Source organism: Bubalus kerabau, chromosome 8 (genome assembly GCF_029407905.1).
Source record: "Bubalus kerabau isolate K-KA32 ecotype Philippines breed swamp buffalo chromosome 8, PCC_UOA_SB_1v2, whole genome shotgun sequence".
In the NCBI taxonomy this organism is placed as follows: domain Eukaryota; kingdom Metazoa; phylum Chordata; class Mammalia; order Artiodactyla; family Bovidae; genus Bubalus; species Bubalus kerabau.
In genome coordinates this window covers 23,733,715-23,753,420 of record NC_073631.1, presented here as the reverse complement: position 1 = coordinate 23,753,420, position 19,706 = coordinate 23,733,715, and positions in this window count along the sequence as shown.

The following is a 19,706-nucleotide window of genomic DNA, read 5'->3' as shown; positions in this document are numbered from 1 at the left end:
AAGAAAACCCATGCACCTGTGCTTTTTCCATAGGCAAAAATGGCCAACCAGAAATGACGAGTAAGAAAGAATATAGAGTTATGTTCTTTTATTTATTTATTTATTTTTGGACAAACAATAGAATTTTATTTCTCACAGTTCTGAAGACTGGAAGTCTCAGATCTGACTGCCACAATGGTCGGCTGAAGACTCTCTGTTTCTGGGGTCTGTCTTTTGTATCCTCACTTGGCAGGAGAGGCTGAGGATCTCACTGGAAACTCTTATTTTTTTCTCTTTCATTTTTTAAATTATGAAAGTATGATAAGACATTTACAGGAGACTTGGAAAATACAGAGCAAAGTTACATATAGTTCCACTATATATTACAATTATTTTTTAAGTAGATAAATTAAGATTTTAGTTTGAGTTTCAATATCAAACACTCAAAAATTAATAGAATGAATATACAGAAAAGTAGGATATAGTAGACCTGAGTAGCACCACGAACCAATTCAACATAATTAATATTTATACAACTTTCACACAACAGATGGATACAAATTCTGCTCAAGTCCCCATAGACTATAAACTAGGAGACACTGGAACATATCTAGGGATATAAAACAAGATTTAAAAATGTCATGGTTCAAAGGTATTGAAATCATACAGAGTCTGTTCTCTTATCACTGTGGAATTATGTTAGAAATCAATATCAAAAGATATTTGAAACTAACTCATGTATTTTCAAGTGTAAAGTGACATCTACAAAGAGAAATCATTAACTTAGCCATTGAAAGCCTCAATAAAGTTAGAACACTGAAAAAACACAGAGGGTGATTGCAGAGAAGAAAGCATTTAAATGAGAACTTAATATCAAAGATACTTTTAAAAATCCCATGTATTTGGAAATTAAATGTCCACTTTTAAATTAGATACACTTTTAAGTGTATCTAAGAAGCGATAACAAGGAAAATTAGAAAATATTTGTAACAGTATAAAAATGAAGAGAGAATTTACAGGATTTGTTGTATGCAGCTGAAGCTGCTCAATCATCTTTTTTAAAAAGATGGACTAAGGGCCCTGATGTAGGCATTCAACATTTTCTTGTTTAGACTAGAGCTAGAAATGTCTAAATACAGAACACAAGGAAATAACTTGCAGGGCTGGGTGGCCACTCCCTGAGTCAATGGGGAATCACCAGGCCATTCTCCTAGCCTCCTCAATTTCCACACTGGATTCTACATAACTTATTTGTGAATGTTCTGTTTACCCAGCCAGCCTTCCTGCCTGAGCTGTGAAATCATTTCAGACAGCTAAATGGATAAAGAGCTTAAAATAGGGTGGCCTTTATTCTTTATAGCTTAAAATTGCCAGCCAGTAGCCAATTTGGGCATTGGATAAAATGCAGAAATGCTTCTGAGCTATTTATATTTTCTTTGCCATTCATGGAATAATTTAATTCAGAACTAATTTGAATAAAAGAGACTTTAACTCATGGAGTATATTTTGATCAAATATCTGATTAGCAAGATCTCTTTGAATTTATTCAAATGGTTTAAAAATTAAGAGTTGGCAAATTGCTTGGAAATTAAGGGACAATTTGAAAATACTCTCCATTGAATTCATATGCAACCAAAAATTATGCAATATTTTATATTATGACCCATATGTAGACATGTAAGTGTCCATGAGTCTTGATGGAAGAGGCTCTAGTGCAAGAGTCAAGAACACAGGATTTGGGTCATTTGCCTATCACAAATTATCTGCAAGATTTTGACAATATCACTTAAAACCCTATGCTTCAGAGTACTTCTCTGAAAAACGAAAAGTACTTCTCTGTAAAATGAATAGTTTTAAAATCAAAATCAGAAGAGCATTCAGCAATCTGAAGGGGTGACCCAGTAGCCTGTTGGAGGCAGCAACTGGGTCACCATTCAACCACACCACCACCATCAGAGCAGCTCCACATTTTCCATTTTGGCATAGATTTTGGTTGAAGACCATTTTCAAAATGTTGAAAAGCTTTCATTACAGTATCTCTGTGGTCAATTGTATGATTTTGAATTTTCATTTCCATGGACATATAGGTGTTTCCTTTTGCAAAGCAAATACCATTTCCCCTGATGTATTTAACAAGTATTAAAAAATCAATATGCTTCACAAGATATATGTAGGATTATGATAATCTTATTTCTTTGAAAATGGGCAAACACTTTGGTTTGGATAGATTTCTACAATTTTCCTTGCATTAATGCTTTACTACTTACATTTGAACAATTTGATGGTATAGAATCCACCTGCAATGGAGGAGACCGTGGTTTAATTCCAAGGTCGGGAAGATCTCCTGGAGAAGGGATAGGCTACCCACTCCAGTACTCATGGGCTTCCCTGGTGGCTTAGACGGTAAAGAATCCACCTGCAGTGCAGGAGATGTGGGTTCGATCCCTGGGTTGGAGAGATCCCCTGGAGGAAGGCATGGCAACCCACTCCAGTTTTTGTTGCCTGGAGAATCCCCATAGACAGAGGAGCCTGGGGGGTACAGTCAATAGGGTCACAAAGAGTCGGACATGACTGAGCAACAAAGTACAGCACAAGTAGGTTGTCAGAGTTGATAAGGAACTAACTAATGACTGGAAGAATGATATCTCTCTTTGAAATAGTCAATTTTTGTAATTGGGTTCTTCAAAACACACAAACACACCATACACACAATACACACACATACACACACATTTTGTTAGAAATATCTCTGCACTTAGACAACCAAATTTCATCGATAATCAAGAAAAACAAAGCAGAGTGGTGAAAATAAAGGAAGCATGATTTTTCTCATTCATTCTCTGAGTTTGGAACAAAAACTCAGGAGAGGTCTGGACCTCACTCATTTAAAGCTGCCTTGGAGGAGACACAGATATGTTTGGGGAATGTGGGGGAATGGAGCACAGAGAAGGAAGAGAAGGCTAAATCCCTGGAGAAGACCCCAAAAGAGGCAAGCTAATGCTATGAGTCCAAAAACTGCTGCAATTAGGAGAGCCCAATGCCAAGAGAACTCAGGAGGCCAATCCTCAGACTAGAAACAAAGCCATGAGTAAACTGCAGACAAAGGCTTGAGGGGCAGAGTGGGCTTGGAACCAAAGCACAAAAAGAGGTGAAGACTGTTAGAGAACGAATTTCCTAAACAAAAGTATTTCATGTGACATAATTTTCAGGATGTGCCATGTTTTTGATGGAACAGAACCTATCCTTAAAGTGCACCATACACCATGCATGTGGGGGCTTAGTCACTTCAGTCATGTCTGACTCTTTCTGACCCTTTGGACAGTAGCCAACCAGGCTCCTCTGTCCAAGGGATTGTCCAGACAAGAATATTGGAGTGGATTGCCATGCCCTCCTCCAGGGAATCACGATACACCATATGAGGTATTTAATCTTGTGTGTATGTGAGATAGACAGGGGTGGTGGAGATGATTTCCTATAATGTCAAAATCTATGTTAAACCCCAAACACATTCTGTTTTCCTCAGAACACTGATTTCAATTACTTTGACATGTTAGTACTTTAGATTTAATAATGACTGTGTATTTTAATAATTTCTTTGGATAATAGGAGATGTCTTCATTCACACAAAACTAGAGAAAAATGAATTTTTATAGTACCCTATAGGCACTTATTGTCACACTGCTTATTTAACTTCTATGCAGAGTACATCATTAGAAATGCTGGGCTGGAAGAAACACAAGCTGGAATCAAGATTGCCGGGAGAAATATCAATAACCTCAGATATGCAGATGACACCACCCTTATGGCAGAAAGTGAAGAGGAACTAAAAAGCCTCTTGATGAAAGTGAAAGTGGAGAGTGAAAAAGTTGGCTTAAAGCTCAACATTCAGAAAACAAAGATCATGGCATCTGGTCCCATCACTTCATGGCAAATACATGGGGAAACAGTGGAAACAGTGTCAGACTTCATTTTTTTTGAGCTCCACAATCACTGCAGATGGTGACTGTATCCATGAAATTAAAAGATGCTTACTCCTTGGAAGGAAAGTTATGTCCAACCTAGATAGCATATTCAAAAGCAGAGACATTACTTTGCCAACAAAGGTCCGTCTAGTCAAAGCCATGGTTTTTCCTGTGGTCATGTATGGATGTGAGAGTTGGACTGTGAAGAAAGCTGAGGCCCGAAGAATTGATGCTTTTGAACTGTGGTGTTGGAGAAGACTCTTGAGAGTCCCTTGGACTGCAAGGAGATCCAACCAGTCCATTCTGAAGGAGATCAGCCCTGGGATTTCTTTGGAAGGAATGATGCTAAAGCTGAAATGCCAGTACTTTGGCCACCTCATGCGAAGAGTTGACTCATTGGAAAAGACTCTGATGCTGAGAGGGATTGGGGGCAGGAGGAAAAGGGGATGACAGAGGATTAGATGGCTGGATGGCATCACCGACTTGATGGACATGGGTTTGGGTGAACTCCGAGAGTTGGTGATGGACAGGGAGGCCTGGTGTGCTGTGATTCATGGGGTCGCAAAGAGTCAGACACGACTGAGAGACTGAACTGAACTGATAGGCACTTAGTCTCATTATAATTCTATCTCCCATCATGTACACTATTTTTATTAGATAAATGTATTTTATATTGTTTGAACTTTTCAAATCCTGAAAGATGATGCTGTGAAAGTGCTTCACTCAATATGCCAGCAAATTTGGAAAACTCAGCAGTGCCCACAGGACTGGAAAAGGTCAGTTTTCATTCCAATCCCAAAGAATGCTCAAACTACTGCACAATTGCACTCATCTCACACGTTAGTAAAGTAATGCTCAAAATTCTCCAAGCCAGGCTCCAGCAATATGTGAATCGTGAACTTCCAGATGTTCAAGCTGGTTTTAGAAAAGGCAGAGGAACCAGAGATCAAATTGCCAACATCCGCTGGATCATGGAAAAAGCAAGAGAGTTCCAGAAAAACATCTACTTCTGTTTTCTTGACTATGCCAAAGCCTTTGACTGTGTGGATCACAATAAACTGTGGAAAATTCTGAAAGAGATAGGAATACCAGACCACCTGACCTGCCTCTTGAGAAACCTATAGGCAGGTCAGGAAGCAACAGTTAGAACTGGACATGGAACAACAGATTGGTTCCAAATAGGAAAAGGAGTACGTCAGGGCTGTATATTGTCACCTGCTTATTTAACTTCTATGCAGAGTACATCATGAGAAATGCTGGGCTGGAAGAAGCACAAGCTGGAATCAAGATTGCCGGGAGAAATATCAATGACCTCAGATATGCAGATAACACCACCCTTATGGCAGAAAATGGAGAGGAACTAAAAAGCCTCTTGATGAAAGTGAAAGTGGAGAGTGAAAAAGTTGGCTTAAAGCTCAACATTCAGAAAACTAAGATCATGGCATCCGGTCCCATCACTTCATGGGAAATAGATGAGGAAACAGTGAAAACAGTGTCAGACTTTATTTTTTGGAGCTCCAAAATCATTGCAAATGGTGATTGCAGCCATGAAACTAAAAGACGTTTACTCCTTGGAAGGAAAGTTATGACCAACCTAGATGGCATATTCAAAAGCAGAGACTACTTTGCCAACAAAGGTCCGTCTGGTCAAGGCTATGGTTTTTCCTGTGGTCATGTATGGATGTGAGAGTTGGACTATAAAGAAAGCTGAGCACCGAAGAATTGATGCTTTTGAACTGTAGTGTTGGAGAAGACTCTTGAGAGTCCCTTGGACTGCAAGGAGATACAACCAGTCCATTCTAAAGGAAATCAGTCCTGGGTGTTCTTTGGAAGGAATGATGCTAAAGCTGAAACTCCTGTACTTTGGCCACCTCATGCGAAGAATTGACTCATTGGAAAAGACTCTGATGCTGGGAGGGATTGGGGGCAGGAGGAGAAGGGGACGACAGAGGATGAGATGTCTGGATGGCATCACCGACTCGATGGACATAGGTTTGGGTGAACTCCGGGAGTTGGTGATGGACAGGGAGGCCTGGCGTGCTGCGATTCATGGGGTTGCAAAGAGTCAGACACGACTGAGCAACTGAACTGAACTGAGCTGAACTTTTTCTTATCTACTTAAATATTCCATAAAAGCTCTACCAATATATTGTGTTTTTTTTTGATGAAATAATTACCAGTTTTTACAAAACAAAGTCAGAACTAAAAAGGTCTACTACTACTTCTGTAAGAATATACTTTGAAATAAGAAAATTTTGATTTCAGCCAAAATTTGTAAGTGAGTGGCCCTTAAATTTAAAGGCCCTCTCAAAATGCATTTGAAGGCTTCCCTGCTGGCTCAGTGGTAAAGAATCCACCTGCCAATGCAGGAGACACGGGTTCGATCCCTGACCCGGGAAGATCCTGTATGCCTCGGAGCCACTTAGCCCGTGTACCACAACTCCTGAGCCTGTACTCTAGAGCCCGGGAATCACAACTCCTGAGGCCCCGGGCTGCAACGACTGAAGCCTACACGTGATAGTGCCCATGCTCCTCAACAAGAGAAGCCACCACAACGAGAAGCCCACACACGGCAACTGGAGAGTAGCCCTCACTCGCCACAACCAGAGAAAAACCCATACAGCAACACAGATGCAGCACAGTCAAAAATAAATAAATACTTTTTTTATAAAAAGCATTTGAGAGGAATGTTTGGCCTGGTTTTCATAAGTCTTTCTTTCTGGCCTTTAATAATCTCATACATAAAAAATAGACCATATGCAGCATATTTCTCTACCGTCACATATACAGAGGACCAGTTATCATTTTCACAAATTAAAATAAGTAAGTTTTGACAGTATATACAATTTGCCTAAAGGGAAGTGTCATTAGTCTCACTTTTAGTAACAACAGAGTCTTTGGGGAAAAGCCATAAATCACTTTCACACAAGTGAGGTAACAGGAAATTGGCTAGCAACTGAGTGATCTATGTCATGAGTGGAGATAGCTTAATGCTTTGTTTGTACATGTTTTCTTAGCCTACGAAGCAGAAAGAACTTGGATTTTTATCTACAAAACCACTTGCTATTTCTCTCATGATTTCCTTCATTCAAATGTAGGGAGAAATCACAGAATTTTTTAAATTTATTTTTAGCTGGAGGATAATTACTTTGCAAGGCTGTGTTGGTTTCTGCCACACAACATGAATCAGCTATAGATATACATATGTCCCGTCCCTCTTGAAACTCCCTCCCACCCCCGAGCCCATCCCACCCCTCTAGGTTATCACAGAGCACCAGGTTGAGCTCCCTGTGTTGCACAGTAACTTCCCACTGGCCGTCTATTTTACATATGGTAATGCATATGTTTCAATGCTACTCTCGCCATTCATCCCACCCTCTCCTTCCCTTGCTGTCTCCACAAGTCTGTTCTCTATGTCTGCATCTCTATTCCTGCCTTGCAGATAGGTATAGGTTCATCAGTACAGATTTTCTAAAATAATATAACTCCTCACAAAGATACCAGACATCTGACAATGCCAAAGTGATCGCCATCTAGATCATCGCTATGTTTTCACAAAGGTACTCCTATTGGTTTTGGAGAATGGGAGCACCGAAATGTAATGCCCTTTTAGTTAAATTTCTCCTAGTATCTCAAGGCCTAAACTAGAATTTCTAAATGGACTATAAAAGAAACTAAACAAACCACCAAGAATCTTAGTAACATGTAACTTGTAGCATTTTAAGAGTCACTGATGATCTTACTAGTCATGAATGCATTGTGCTTTAAGTATGCATTTTAAACCTAAAGAATTATTAAATGATTTTGGGTTACCAGTTTTATGCTTGTTAAACATGAATGGGACATTATTTCATTAGCACTACTATTGAAAACAAGATTAAAATCCAAAGTGCAAATCTATTAAATTGACAACTCATATTTTGAAGTAAAAATAAAGAGGGTATATGATTGTCTTGGGTTTCCCTCGTGGCTCAGATGGTAAAGAATTCACCTGCAATGCAGGAGACTTGGGTTTGATTTCTGGGTCAGGAAGAGCCTCTGGAGAAGGGAATGGCTACCCACTCCAATATTCTTGCCTAGAGAATTCCATGGACAGAGGAGCCTGGCAGGGTCACAAAGAGTTGGATACAACTGAGCAACTATCACTTTCACTTTCACTAAGATTGTTTTCAGTAAAGGTCCTCAAGAAAAAGACTAAGAAACAGAAATGTGTGTGCAGTAATGTCACTGTGGGATGCTTTGGGGACGAATCCCCTTTTAGGCTGTGAGAGAACCAGGATAGCGCAGAACTGAACTTCAGTATAATAGAAGCTTTACCAGCTGCTGATATGGAAATGGAATAGTCTTTCAGCATTGCGCTTGATGAGGCAACAAGGCCCAGTCTCCACTACTTCATTCCCCTGACAGTCATTTGACGTGGTCTACCCCTGGCTAGAGTTTCTTAACTGGGGTGAAATGGTTCCCTTCAGCAGAAGGCAATGTTCTGAGAGGTACTCAGATGTGAGCCTTCAGCAACTGGTAATATGAGTACCATAAAGGAGGCATATGTACGTATGTAGCACACCATAGCATCCACTACACTGATGAATTTTTTTAAAAACCTAGGCTCTTCAGACTTTCATTCCAAATGAAGTAGCAATCCTATTTAGTTTGGTAAACTAAATGGTTTAAACTTTAGCATCTCTAGAATAGCCACCGTTAATTTCTCTCATAGATTGACATGAAATAAAATTCAGAGAAAGAACTGACAGAACACATCAGTAGCTTTAAAAAAAATAATAATCATGATCAAACAACAGTCTTTGGAGCTAAGTTCCAAACAGCTAAATCCCTGGACCTCTGAACTGTAAAACCATTCTTAGGGATTTATCTTTTAGTCACCTAATGAGAAGAACAATGAAAAAGTAACACTTGCTTCCTAATTGTTTTTCACTTTCAACCTGGTGTCCCAATCTTATTTTGGAGTGTGGTTTGGCTCTTCATGTTTAAGAGCCCAAAGTAGACAGATGGCATGGGAGGTGGAGGGGTCAAGAAGAATACTGTGTACATATTGTTATTTAGCAGAGAAGACCAAGTATCTCAAGATACTAAAGAATCTTTTTTCTGTTTTCCTTTTTTGCCAACTTGAAATGGAATAACACTTCTATCAACTTAAAAGCTCCTATGAGTTCATTCTCTCCTAATGCTGTGTGCATTTCCAGTTAAGAGATATTCCAGAGATGTCCTTTATCTTCTAGGCTCTAGAACAACTCAACCTAACAAATGAACTTTTAGAAAAGATAAGAATAAATACAGGCTGCTTTCTAAAAACCATAGTAGGAGTTTGTAACTTGTTTTTGAAAAAGAAATGTGCGTATTTCAAGATGGCATTCAGATTTTCTTGGAACATTTTCCTAAGCTGAGAAAAAAATGTTATTTTGCTGTAACCCATGGCTAAAGCAACATATCTCAATGGGATACTTCCTATACATCATAGAAAAAAAATTGTAAAAAATGAAGCCTTTCAAAGTCGTGGAAAAGAACAAAAGAAAAAAAAAAAACAGTAACTGACTTTCAAGTTACAAATTGAGTCTTGAAATAATTTCCTTGACAAAAAAAGCACTCTCACAAAATACTAGGATTTAGAGGAAAATTAGTGCATTGTATAAGGAACATTGCATCTGTGTCTAGGAAAAGATTTTACTGGAATGACATCCTGCAGATTCTGTCAAGTACAAACAGGTTCTCCTTAAAATTATTTACCCTGATACATACACCACAGTATAAGATCTACTCCTCAGTAGCTTTGCCAGTTTAGATATTTGATTTTATGTCCCAGAGTAGCTTATTCTCAAGAACACAGGTTCATACTAACAAAGTCATAGGGACTAACAAATCAGATTAAAATAAAACAGGTTGTGCAAGTGTTAGCTAATGAGTCTAGTTACCCGATCAAATTGACCAGCAGATCCTCACATTTTTAGAAAAACTATGTGGAAAGCCAAACCATCAGGCAGTGGCTGGATGAACAAGGATTATGATTCGGTTATTTAGTGAACTCTCATTCTGATCAACAAACACAGACGTCATTGCACACAATAGATATTTCTGAGAAGCAACCAGGAAACTTATCCAAGCTGGGCCAGACAGTATCTCCCCTGAATAAAGAATTCTTTGATAGAATATGGCAATGATTATGTGATTATTATTTTTCTATATTTCCATGGATAGATCCACATTTGGTTTGTATTGTAGTTTATATAATTTAGTGATCCCTGGGGTTTATATGTACATAAAACTAGGTATAAAAGTGATTATTTATTAATAGAATGACAAAAGAAATCACAAATATATATAAAGAGAGTAAATATCAACAGCATCACAACATTTATAAAAAATATGTATTTGTATTCCTGTTAACTGTCTAAAACTGTCTAATTTCATATTTAATACTTTTCTACATATGTGATCCCTTCTTCATGTGACCACAATTTTGTAATATTTTCTATAGAGATAATAGAAAGATATTTCAGCCTTTCTTCTAACACAGCATGTCAAATTTTCTTTTTTATTACAGAGATTTAGAAAAGTTCATTATTGTTTCTCAAGTTTTTACTATCATGTAGTATCTGCCTCTTCCTCCCTTGTTTCTTGCTTAGGTGGTGGGGAATAAATGGAGGGAAGAGGGCAATGCAGACGGGGTTCCTTGAGACTCTCAGCCCTTTGATCTTTATGGCGAATTTCTGACGACGTTCCAGATCCACATGAGCCGTTGCCATTGGTGGTCCATTGACTGTGGACAAGCGGCAGTACTGCAGCCAGCAGAGGCCACGCCCCTGGCCACAGGCCTGCCCCCATCCAGCTCAGAAGGGGCCCCTCCCTCCCCAAGATGGACCAGAGCTTACTGCCTCCTTCTGCCTCCAAAGAGAAGACTAGACACCCAGAGCCTGGAGAAAGGCTTGACCAGTGAGGGTCCTGAAGCTTACCCTTCATCATCACAAGGACATAGTGCCCTACCTCACTCAAGTTAGACAAGTTTTACTCTAGAATCTACCTCTCTAAAGGGGAAGGATATTAAACACACAGATTTCAGGTTCCTCCCTGTGAATTCTGTTCAGAATTTGAGGCAGGGCCCAGACTGTATTTTTAATAACTGCCTCAGGTGATCTTTATGCTGTGGTACATTTCAGACACAGAGCTTTAAGCCCATGTAATAGCACTGCTCAACCTTGAACATTTTAAGCACAGGTTAAATATTTTAACTCTCAACAGGCAATCTTAAGGAGAAGGAAATGGCAACCCACTCCAGTTCTCTTGCTTGGTAAATCCCATAGATGGAGGAGCCTGGTAGGCTGCAGTCCGTGGGGTTGCTAAGAGTCAGACACGACTGAGTGACTTCACTTTCACTTTTCACTTTCATGCATTGGAGGAGGAAATGGCAACCCACTCCAGTGTTCTTGCCTGGAGAATCCCAGGGATGGGGGAGTCTGTGGGCTTCCGTCTATGGGGTCACACAGAGTCAGACACGACTGAAGTGACTTAGCAGCGGCAGGCAATCTTATTCCCCTCATCTTCTAAATTTCTAAGGCATGACTGTGTGGGCGAGTGTGTATGAGTGGTGGTGACATGAGTGTGTATTGTGTGGTGGGTGTGAGAATGTGTGGTGTGTGCATTTGTGTGGTGGGAGCAGTATGTGTGTGGTGGGTGTATAGGTGTGTGAATGTGTGGGGTGGTGTATGAGTGTGTGGAGGCCTGATGGACAACACCTCACCTACATGGCCCAGTATTGCCTACAGTGGGTGCCTTGAAAATCAAGACTCTCATCCCTTCTAGAAATGCATGTCTCTTTCTGAGACAGAAGTAAAGAAGATTAGTTTTCAACTAACCATTCTTAAAAGAGTTATCTTTTAAGTTGACATTGCTTTTCCTCTTCCTAGATTTCTGCTTATTACCAGGTTTCTGTGATTAGGTGTTACTAAGTTGAGCCTTCCCCAATGAATCAAATAATTAAGTTCAAAGAAAAATATTGTTGATTCAAAGAAAATTATGCACTTTAAATAGTAGATTCATGTTAGAATGACACTGCCCATACACAACCATATTATTTTTTAGAGATACAGTTTGATCTGATGAAGTGCTGAGCTAAATTAAACTTTTAAAATGATAATAATATAATAGTCTGCCTTTATCTTTCACTTGAAAAACTCTATTCATATTAAAGGTATAGTTTGTGGCAGTCGCAAAAATAAAAACCACAAATGGTCAATCTTCGTATCCATTAAAGATGAGAAATAATTAGGCAACAATTTATTAACATCCTGTTTCAGTCAGTGGCAGAGCCAGAAATCAGACATAGCTGCCTAAACATCTCCTCAGCTTTACGCTCTATATTCTCTCACTTTGAGGAGAAAAGTTTGAAGACTTTTGAAGATGAGAGATTTGTATTTGAATATTTGCTCAACTGCTTGAAATTTTATCAACCATAATATGGATAAAAATATCAAGGCCAGTGGCCCACATGGTGCTACTGGTAAAGAACCCACCTGCCAATGCTGGAGATGCAAAAGACATGGGTTCAATACCTGGGTCGGGAAGATCCCCTGGAGGAGGAAATGGCAACCCACTTCAGTATTGCTGTCTGGAGAATTTCATGGACAGAAGAGCCTGGCGGGCTACAGTCCATGGGTTCGCAAAGAGTTGGACATGAAAAGCAGAGACATTACTTTGCCAACAAAGGTCCGTCTAGTCAAGGCTATGGTTTTTCCTGTGATCATGTATGGATGTGAGAGTTGGACTGTGAAGAAGGCTGAGCACTGAAGAATTGATGCTTTTGAACTGTGGTGCTGGAGAAGACTCTTGAGAGTCCCTTGGACTGCAAGGAGATCCAACCAGTCCATTCTGAAGGAGATCAGCCCTGGGATTTTTTTGGAAGGAATGATACTGAAGCTGAAACTCCAGTACTTTGTCCACCTCATGCGAAGAGCTGACTCATTGGAAAAGACCCTGATGCTGGGAGGGATTGGGGGCAGGAGGAGAAGGGGACGACCAAGGATGAGATGGCTGGATGGCATCACTGACTCGATGGACGTGAGTCTGAGTGAACTCCGGGAGTTGGTGATGGACAGGGAGGCCTGGTGTGCTGCGATTCATGGGGTCGCAAAGGGTCAGACACGACTGAGCGACTGAACTGAACGGAACTGAACTGAAGCACACACAAATCTCATAGGTTTGAAGAAGTTTAAATGGGATAATAATTAACAAACATCTGGCTATAATAATAAATGTTAGTAAATTTTCTGTTTTTTTTCCACCTTTTTTAGTGTTCTAACCCTAACATTGTTCTCCATCCTCTAAACACTATATCACAAAATGTATTCACTCACAAAAAAAAAAATCCTTCAAGATTTTTGTCCTCTCCACATAACGTCAATGTAAAATTATACTTTGTTTCACATACTTTCTTTTTACATTATTTACTTCATTTACCTAAAGCAGTAGTAAGTGAGAAATAGGGGTTTAAGTTTTAGAGATATTGTAATACGTATTAACATAAATTATAGCTATTAACAAATGTATCCCTATAACACCTGAAGTCAAGGACTCTGCCACTGGAGTAAAAGAACCATACTTCAGCCACAACTGGCTAAAAGTGATTGTCTCTGGATTTGTCGATGAGACAGATGATGCTCCTCCTGCTCATGGCCTGTCCTCATAAGCCAGGAATAGAGGTTGCTAATTCTGTAACATACATTTACCATGGCCCCCCAAAAAACTTTCAAGGTCCAGAGTTAAGCTATTAAATAAATTCCAAGAAATTCCAATAAATTCCAAGAAATCCACAAAGCTTCTAGATAATTGCACTTTCCAGTTAAATGCACCTGTCTCTAACATAACATTGAACAATATATAGGAAGGCATCTTGGCTACTTATCTTATCTGTGTGAAAATACACATCTCCCTATAGCAAATCCATAGTCATGCACCCCTTCAGTGCCAGAGTGCAAAATATTAAGAAAGCTAATTACATGTCAGTAGAAAGAACAATTAAAATTTATGAGACTTCTTTCTAAGGTTTACACTTGAACTTGTTTTCTAGGCAAGAGGCACTTGAATATATCAATCTATATGCTGGGTGGCACATTAACACGAAAGATAAATTTAGCAATTTGAGTCCATTACACAAACAATTTACTCTGTATGTTTAAGATGACTGTTATTGTTCAGTCACTGGGTACTGTCTGACTCTTTAAGACCCCATGGACTGTAGCACACCAGGTTACTTTGTCCTCCACTGTCTCCCAAAGTTTGCTTAAATTCATGTCCATTGAGTCAGTGCTGTGTCCATTAATCCACTGCTGGCCCCTTCATATTTCACCTTCAGTCTTTCCCAGAATCAGAGTCTATTCCAATGAGTCAGCTCTTCACATCAGGTGGCCAAAGTATTGGAGCTTTAGCTTCAGCATCAGTCCTTCCAATAATATCTGGTTGATTTCCTTTAGGATTGACTGGTTTGATCTCCATACAGTCCAAGGGATTCTCAAGAGTCTTCTCCAGCATCACATTTTGAAAGAATCATTTCTTCAGTGCTCAGCCTTTCCTATGGTCCAGCTCTCACATGTACACGTCTACTGGAAAAACCATAGCTTTGACTATATGGACCTTTGTTGGCAAAATGATATCTCTGCTTTTTAATATGCTGCCTAGATTTGTCATAGCTTTTACTCCAAGGAGCAAGCGTCTTTTAATTTCATGGCTGCAGTCACTGTCTGCAGTGATTTTGGAGCCCAAGAAAATAAAGTCTGTCACTGTTTCCACTTTTTCTCCATCTATTTGCCATAAAGTGATGAGACCAGATGCCATATCTTAGTTTTTTGAATGCTGAGTTGGAAGCCAACTTTTTCATTCTCCTCTTTCATCCTCATCAAGAGGCTCTTTATTTCCTCTTCACTTTCTGCCATTAGAGTGGTACCATCTGCATATGCGAGGTTGTTGACATTTCTCCCAGCAAAATGATTCCATCTTGTGATTCATCCAGCCTTGGATTTCGCATGATGTAGTCTGCATACAAGTTAAATAAGCAGGATGACAATATAAAGCCTTGTCATATTCCTTTCCCAGTTTTCAACCAGTCCATTTTTCTACATCCAGTTCTAACTGTTGCTTCTTGACCCGCATACAGGTTTCTCAGGAGACAGGTAAGGTAGTCTGGTATTCCCATCTCTTTAAGAATTTTCTACAGTTTGTTGTGATCTACACAGTCAAAGTCTTTAGCATAGTCAATGAAGCAGAAGCAGAGGCTTTTCTGGAATTCCTCTGCTCTCTCCATGATCCAATGAATGCTGGCATTTTGATCTCTGGTTCATCTGCTCTTCACACCCAGATTGTGCATCTGGATGTTCTCAGTTCACATACACTGCTGAAGCCTAGCTTGAAGGATTTTGAGCATAATACCCTGCTAGCATGTAAAATGAGTACTACTGTATAGTAGCTTGAACATTCTTTGCCATTGACTGTCTTTCGGATTAGAATGAAAACTGATCTTTTCCAATCCTGTGGCCACTGCTAAGTTTTCCAAATTTGCTGGCATATTGGGTACAGCACTGTCATAGCATCCTCTTTTAGGATTTTAAATAGCTTAGCTGGAATTCCATCACCTCCACTAGCTTTGTTCATAGTAATGCCTCCTAAGGCCCACTTGACTTCACACTCCAGGATGTCTGGCTCTAAGTGAGTGACCACATCATTGTGGTTATCCAGGTCATTAAGACTTTTTTTTGTATAGTTCTTCTGTGTATTCCTGCTACCTCTTTATTTCTCTTCTGCTTCTCTTAGGTCCTGTTGTTTCTGTCTTTTATTATACCCATCCTTGCATGAAATGTTCCCTGGTATCTCCAGTGTTCTTGAAGAGATCTCTAGTCTTTCCTGTTCTATTTTTTTTTTTTCCTCTATTCCTTTACGTTGTTCATTTCAGAAGGCCTTCTTATTTCTCCTTGCTACTCTGTGGAAGTCTGCATTCAGTTGGCTATAGCTTTTCCTTTCACTCTTGGCTTTCATTTCTGTTCTTTCATTAGCTATTTGCAAAAACTCAGACAACCACTTTACCTTCTTGCATTTCTTTTCCTTTGGGATGGCTTTAGTCATTGCCTCCTATACAATGTTATGACCCTCCCTCCATAGTTCTTCAAGCACTCTATCAGATCTAATCCCTTAATCTATTTATCACCTCCACAGTATAATCGACTTCCCTGGTGCCTCACATGGTAAAGCATCTGACTACAATGCGGGAGACCCAGGTTCGATCCCTGGGTTAGGAAGATCCCCTGGAGAAGGAAATGGCACCCCACTCCAGTACTCTTGCCTGGAAAATCCCATGGACAGAGGAGCATGGTAGGCTACAGTCCATGGGGTCGCAAAGAGTCGGACACGACTGAGCGACTTCACTTACTTTGACTTACTTACAGTATAATCATATAGGATTTGATTTAGGTCATACCTGAATGACCTGGTCAAGACAACTACACATATTTTAAATTGAGTTACAAGATATGGTACATAAATTTAGCACAGACAGAACAATCAGGAGAAAATCTTTTAAATAAGAAGGAAAATAGAAAACATGGACTTATCAATGGGCTTGCTAACCTTTGGTATTCAGCATTCTTGAAAAAGAACCAGAGGCCAGGTTGCAGCTGCTGGTAAGTAGATTAAGCTAGAAGCTGTCATTCAGGTGCTTTCAGATGTGAGGACTATGATCAGATCTACTAAAGTCTGCAGAACACTGGGACCAACTACAAAATTCCTTTGGAAATGAGGTTAATAGTTCAAAATAAATGTATGATACTCTGGTATTAAAAGAATTAAAATTTTCATAAAAAAGAAACAATTTCATATTTAGACCTAAAATCAGTCTAATTTTAGGAAAAAAAGAACATTAAACCATGAAAATTAAACTCAAGGAATTTCTTAGGACATAGCTGTGCTCCTTTTCCAATCAGTTTCTGAACTGGGACATTTCAATTGTGGAAGAGAAATTAATTCTATTTGCCACAGTGAAATTCAAGACAGTGGTGGAAAGCCTTCCAGCATGAACTTTTTCAAGCCAATTCTGATTTGGCCAAAGAAGAGCCAAACACTTAGAAATTCTAACCAAAAACATGAGGAAAAGTAGGAAAATGTGTGCCATTTTAACACACTCTCTGTGTCAGGAGCCAGCATTATTATCTTTCCTTTCAATAGAATTCCATGTTCATCAAAATAAAACTTAAATGCAGCTGTACAACGTTCATCATAACAGATATGATTTTGAGAAGATATCACTAAAATATTTTAATAGAGAATGATATTTTACATACACTAGGGTAGTGGTTCCCATTTTTAGGTTTTAATGACAATTCTATTTTTAAACTATTTCTTAAAAACTGAATTGGATATGGGCACTTTATCTTTGACAAAGGAGACAAGAACAAACAATAGAGAAAAGATGGTCTCTTAAATAAGTGGTGCTAGGAAAACTAGACAGCTACCTGTAAAAGAATGAAAGTAGAGTATTTCCTAACACCATACACAAAGATAAACTCAAAAGGGATTAGAGACTTAAATGTAGGAAAAGATAGTATAAAGCTCCTATAGGAAATCATAGGAAGAACATTCAATGACATAAATCACAGCAAGATCCTCCACGACCCACCTCCTAGAGCAATGGAAACAAAAACAGAAATAAATAAGTGGGACCTAACTAAACTCAAAAGCTTTTACACAGCAAAGGAAACTATAAACAAAGTGAAAAGACAATCCTCAGAAGGAGAAAAAAATAATAGCAAATGAAACAACTGACAAATGATCAATCTCCAAAATATACAAGCAACTTATACATCTCAATACCAGAAAAACAAACAAGCCAATCAAGAAGTGGGCAAATCTAAACAGACATTTCTCCAAAGAAGACAGACAGATGGCTAATAAACATACAAAAAGTGTAGAGAAATGCAAATCAAAACTACAATGAGATATCACCTCACATGGGTCAGAATGGCCATCATCAAAAAATCTACAAATAATAAATGCTAGAGAGGGTGTGGAGAAAAGGGAATCCTCTTGCACTGTTGGTAGGAATGTAAATTGATTCAGCCACTATGGAAGACAGTACCGAGATTCCTGAAAAAACTAGGAATAAAAGTACCACATGACCCAACAATCCCACTACGGGCATACACCCTGAGAAAACCATAATTGAAAAAGACACAAGTACCCCATTGTTCACTGCAGCACTATTTACAATAGCTAAGTCGTGGAAGCAACCTAGATGTCCATTAGCAGATGAATAGATAAAGAAGCTGTGAACAATATATACAACTGAATATTACTCAGCCATAAGAAGACATACATTTGAGTCAGTTCTAATGAGGTGGATAAACCTAGAACCTATCATACAGAGTGAAGTGAGCCAGAAAGAGGAAAACAAATACAGTATATTGACACATATATATGGAATCTAGAAAGATGATACTGATGAACCTTTTTGCAGGGCAGCAATGGAGACACAGACATAGAGAACAAACCTCTGGACACAGAGGGGGAAGGAGAGGGTGGGACGAATGGAGAGAGCAGCATGGAAACATACACCTTACCATATGTAAAATAGATAGCAAGTGGGAATTTGCCCTCTGATGCAGGAAGCTCAAACTGGTGCTCTGTGACAACCTAGAGGAGTGGGATGGGGTGGGAGGTGGAGGGAAGGGCCAAGAGGGAGGGGACATATGCATAGCTATGGCTGATTAATGGTGGTGTATGGTAGAAACCAACACAATATTGCAAAGCAATTATCCTTCAATTAAAAATAAATAAAAATTTTAATTAATTTCTTTATTTTAATTGGAAGCCAATTACTTTAAATATTGTGGTGGTTTCTGCCAGACAGGAATTAGCCACGAGTGTACATGTATCCCTCCATCCTGAACCCCACTCTCACTTCCCGCCCCACCCCATCCCTCTGGGTTGTCCCAGAGCACCAGCTTTGAATGCCCTGCTTCATGCATCGAACCAGCACTGGTCATCTATTTCACATATGGTAATATACATGATCCAATGCTATTCCCTCAAATCATCCCACCCTCACCTTCTCCCACATAGTCCCAAAGTCTGTTCTTTACACCTGTGTCTCTTTTGCTATCTTACATATAGGCTCATCATTACTGACTTTCTAAATTCCATCAGTTCGGTTAAGTTCAGTTGCTCCTCAGTTCCAGCTCTTTGTGACCTCAAGGACTGCAGCATGCCAGGCCTCCCTGTCCATCACCAACTCCTGGAGTTTACTCAAACTCATGTCCCTTGAGTTGGTGATACCATCCCACTATCTCATCCTCTGTTGTCCCCTTCTCCTCCCACCTTCAATCTTTCCCAGCATCAAGGTCTTTTCAAATGAGTTAGTTCTTCAAATCAAGTGACCAAAGTATTGGAGTTTCAGCTTCAACATCAGTCCTTCCAATGAAAATTCAGGACTGATTTCCTTTAGGAAGGACTGGTTGGATCTCCTTGCAGTCCAAGGGATTCTCAAGAGTTTTCTCCAACACCACACTTCAAAAGCATCTATTCTTCGGCGCTCAGCTTTCTTTATAGTCCAACTCTCACATCCATACATGACTACTAGGAAAACCATAGCCTTGACTAGACAGACCTTTTTTGGCAAAATAATGAGTCTGCTTTTTAATATGGTGTCTAGTTTGGTCACAGCTTTTCTTCCAAGGAGCAAACGTCTTTTAATTTCATGGCTGCAGTCACAATCTGCAG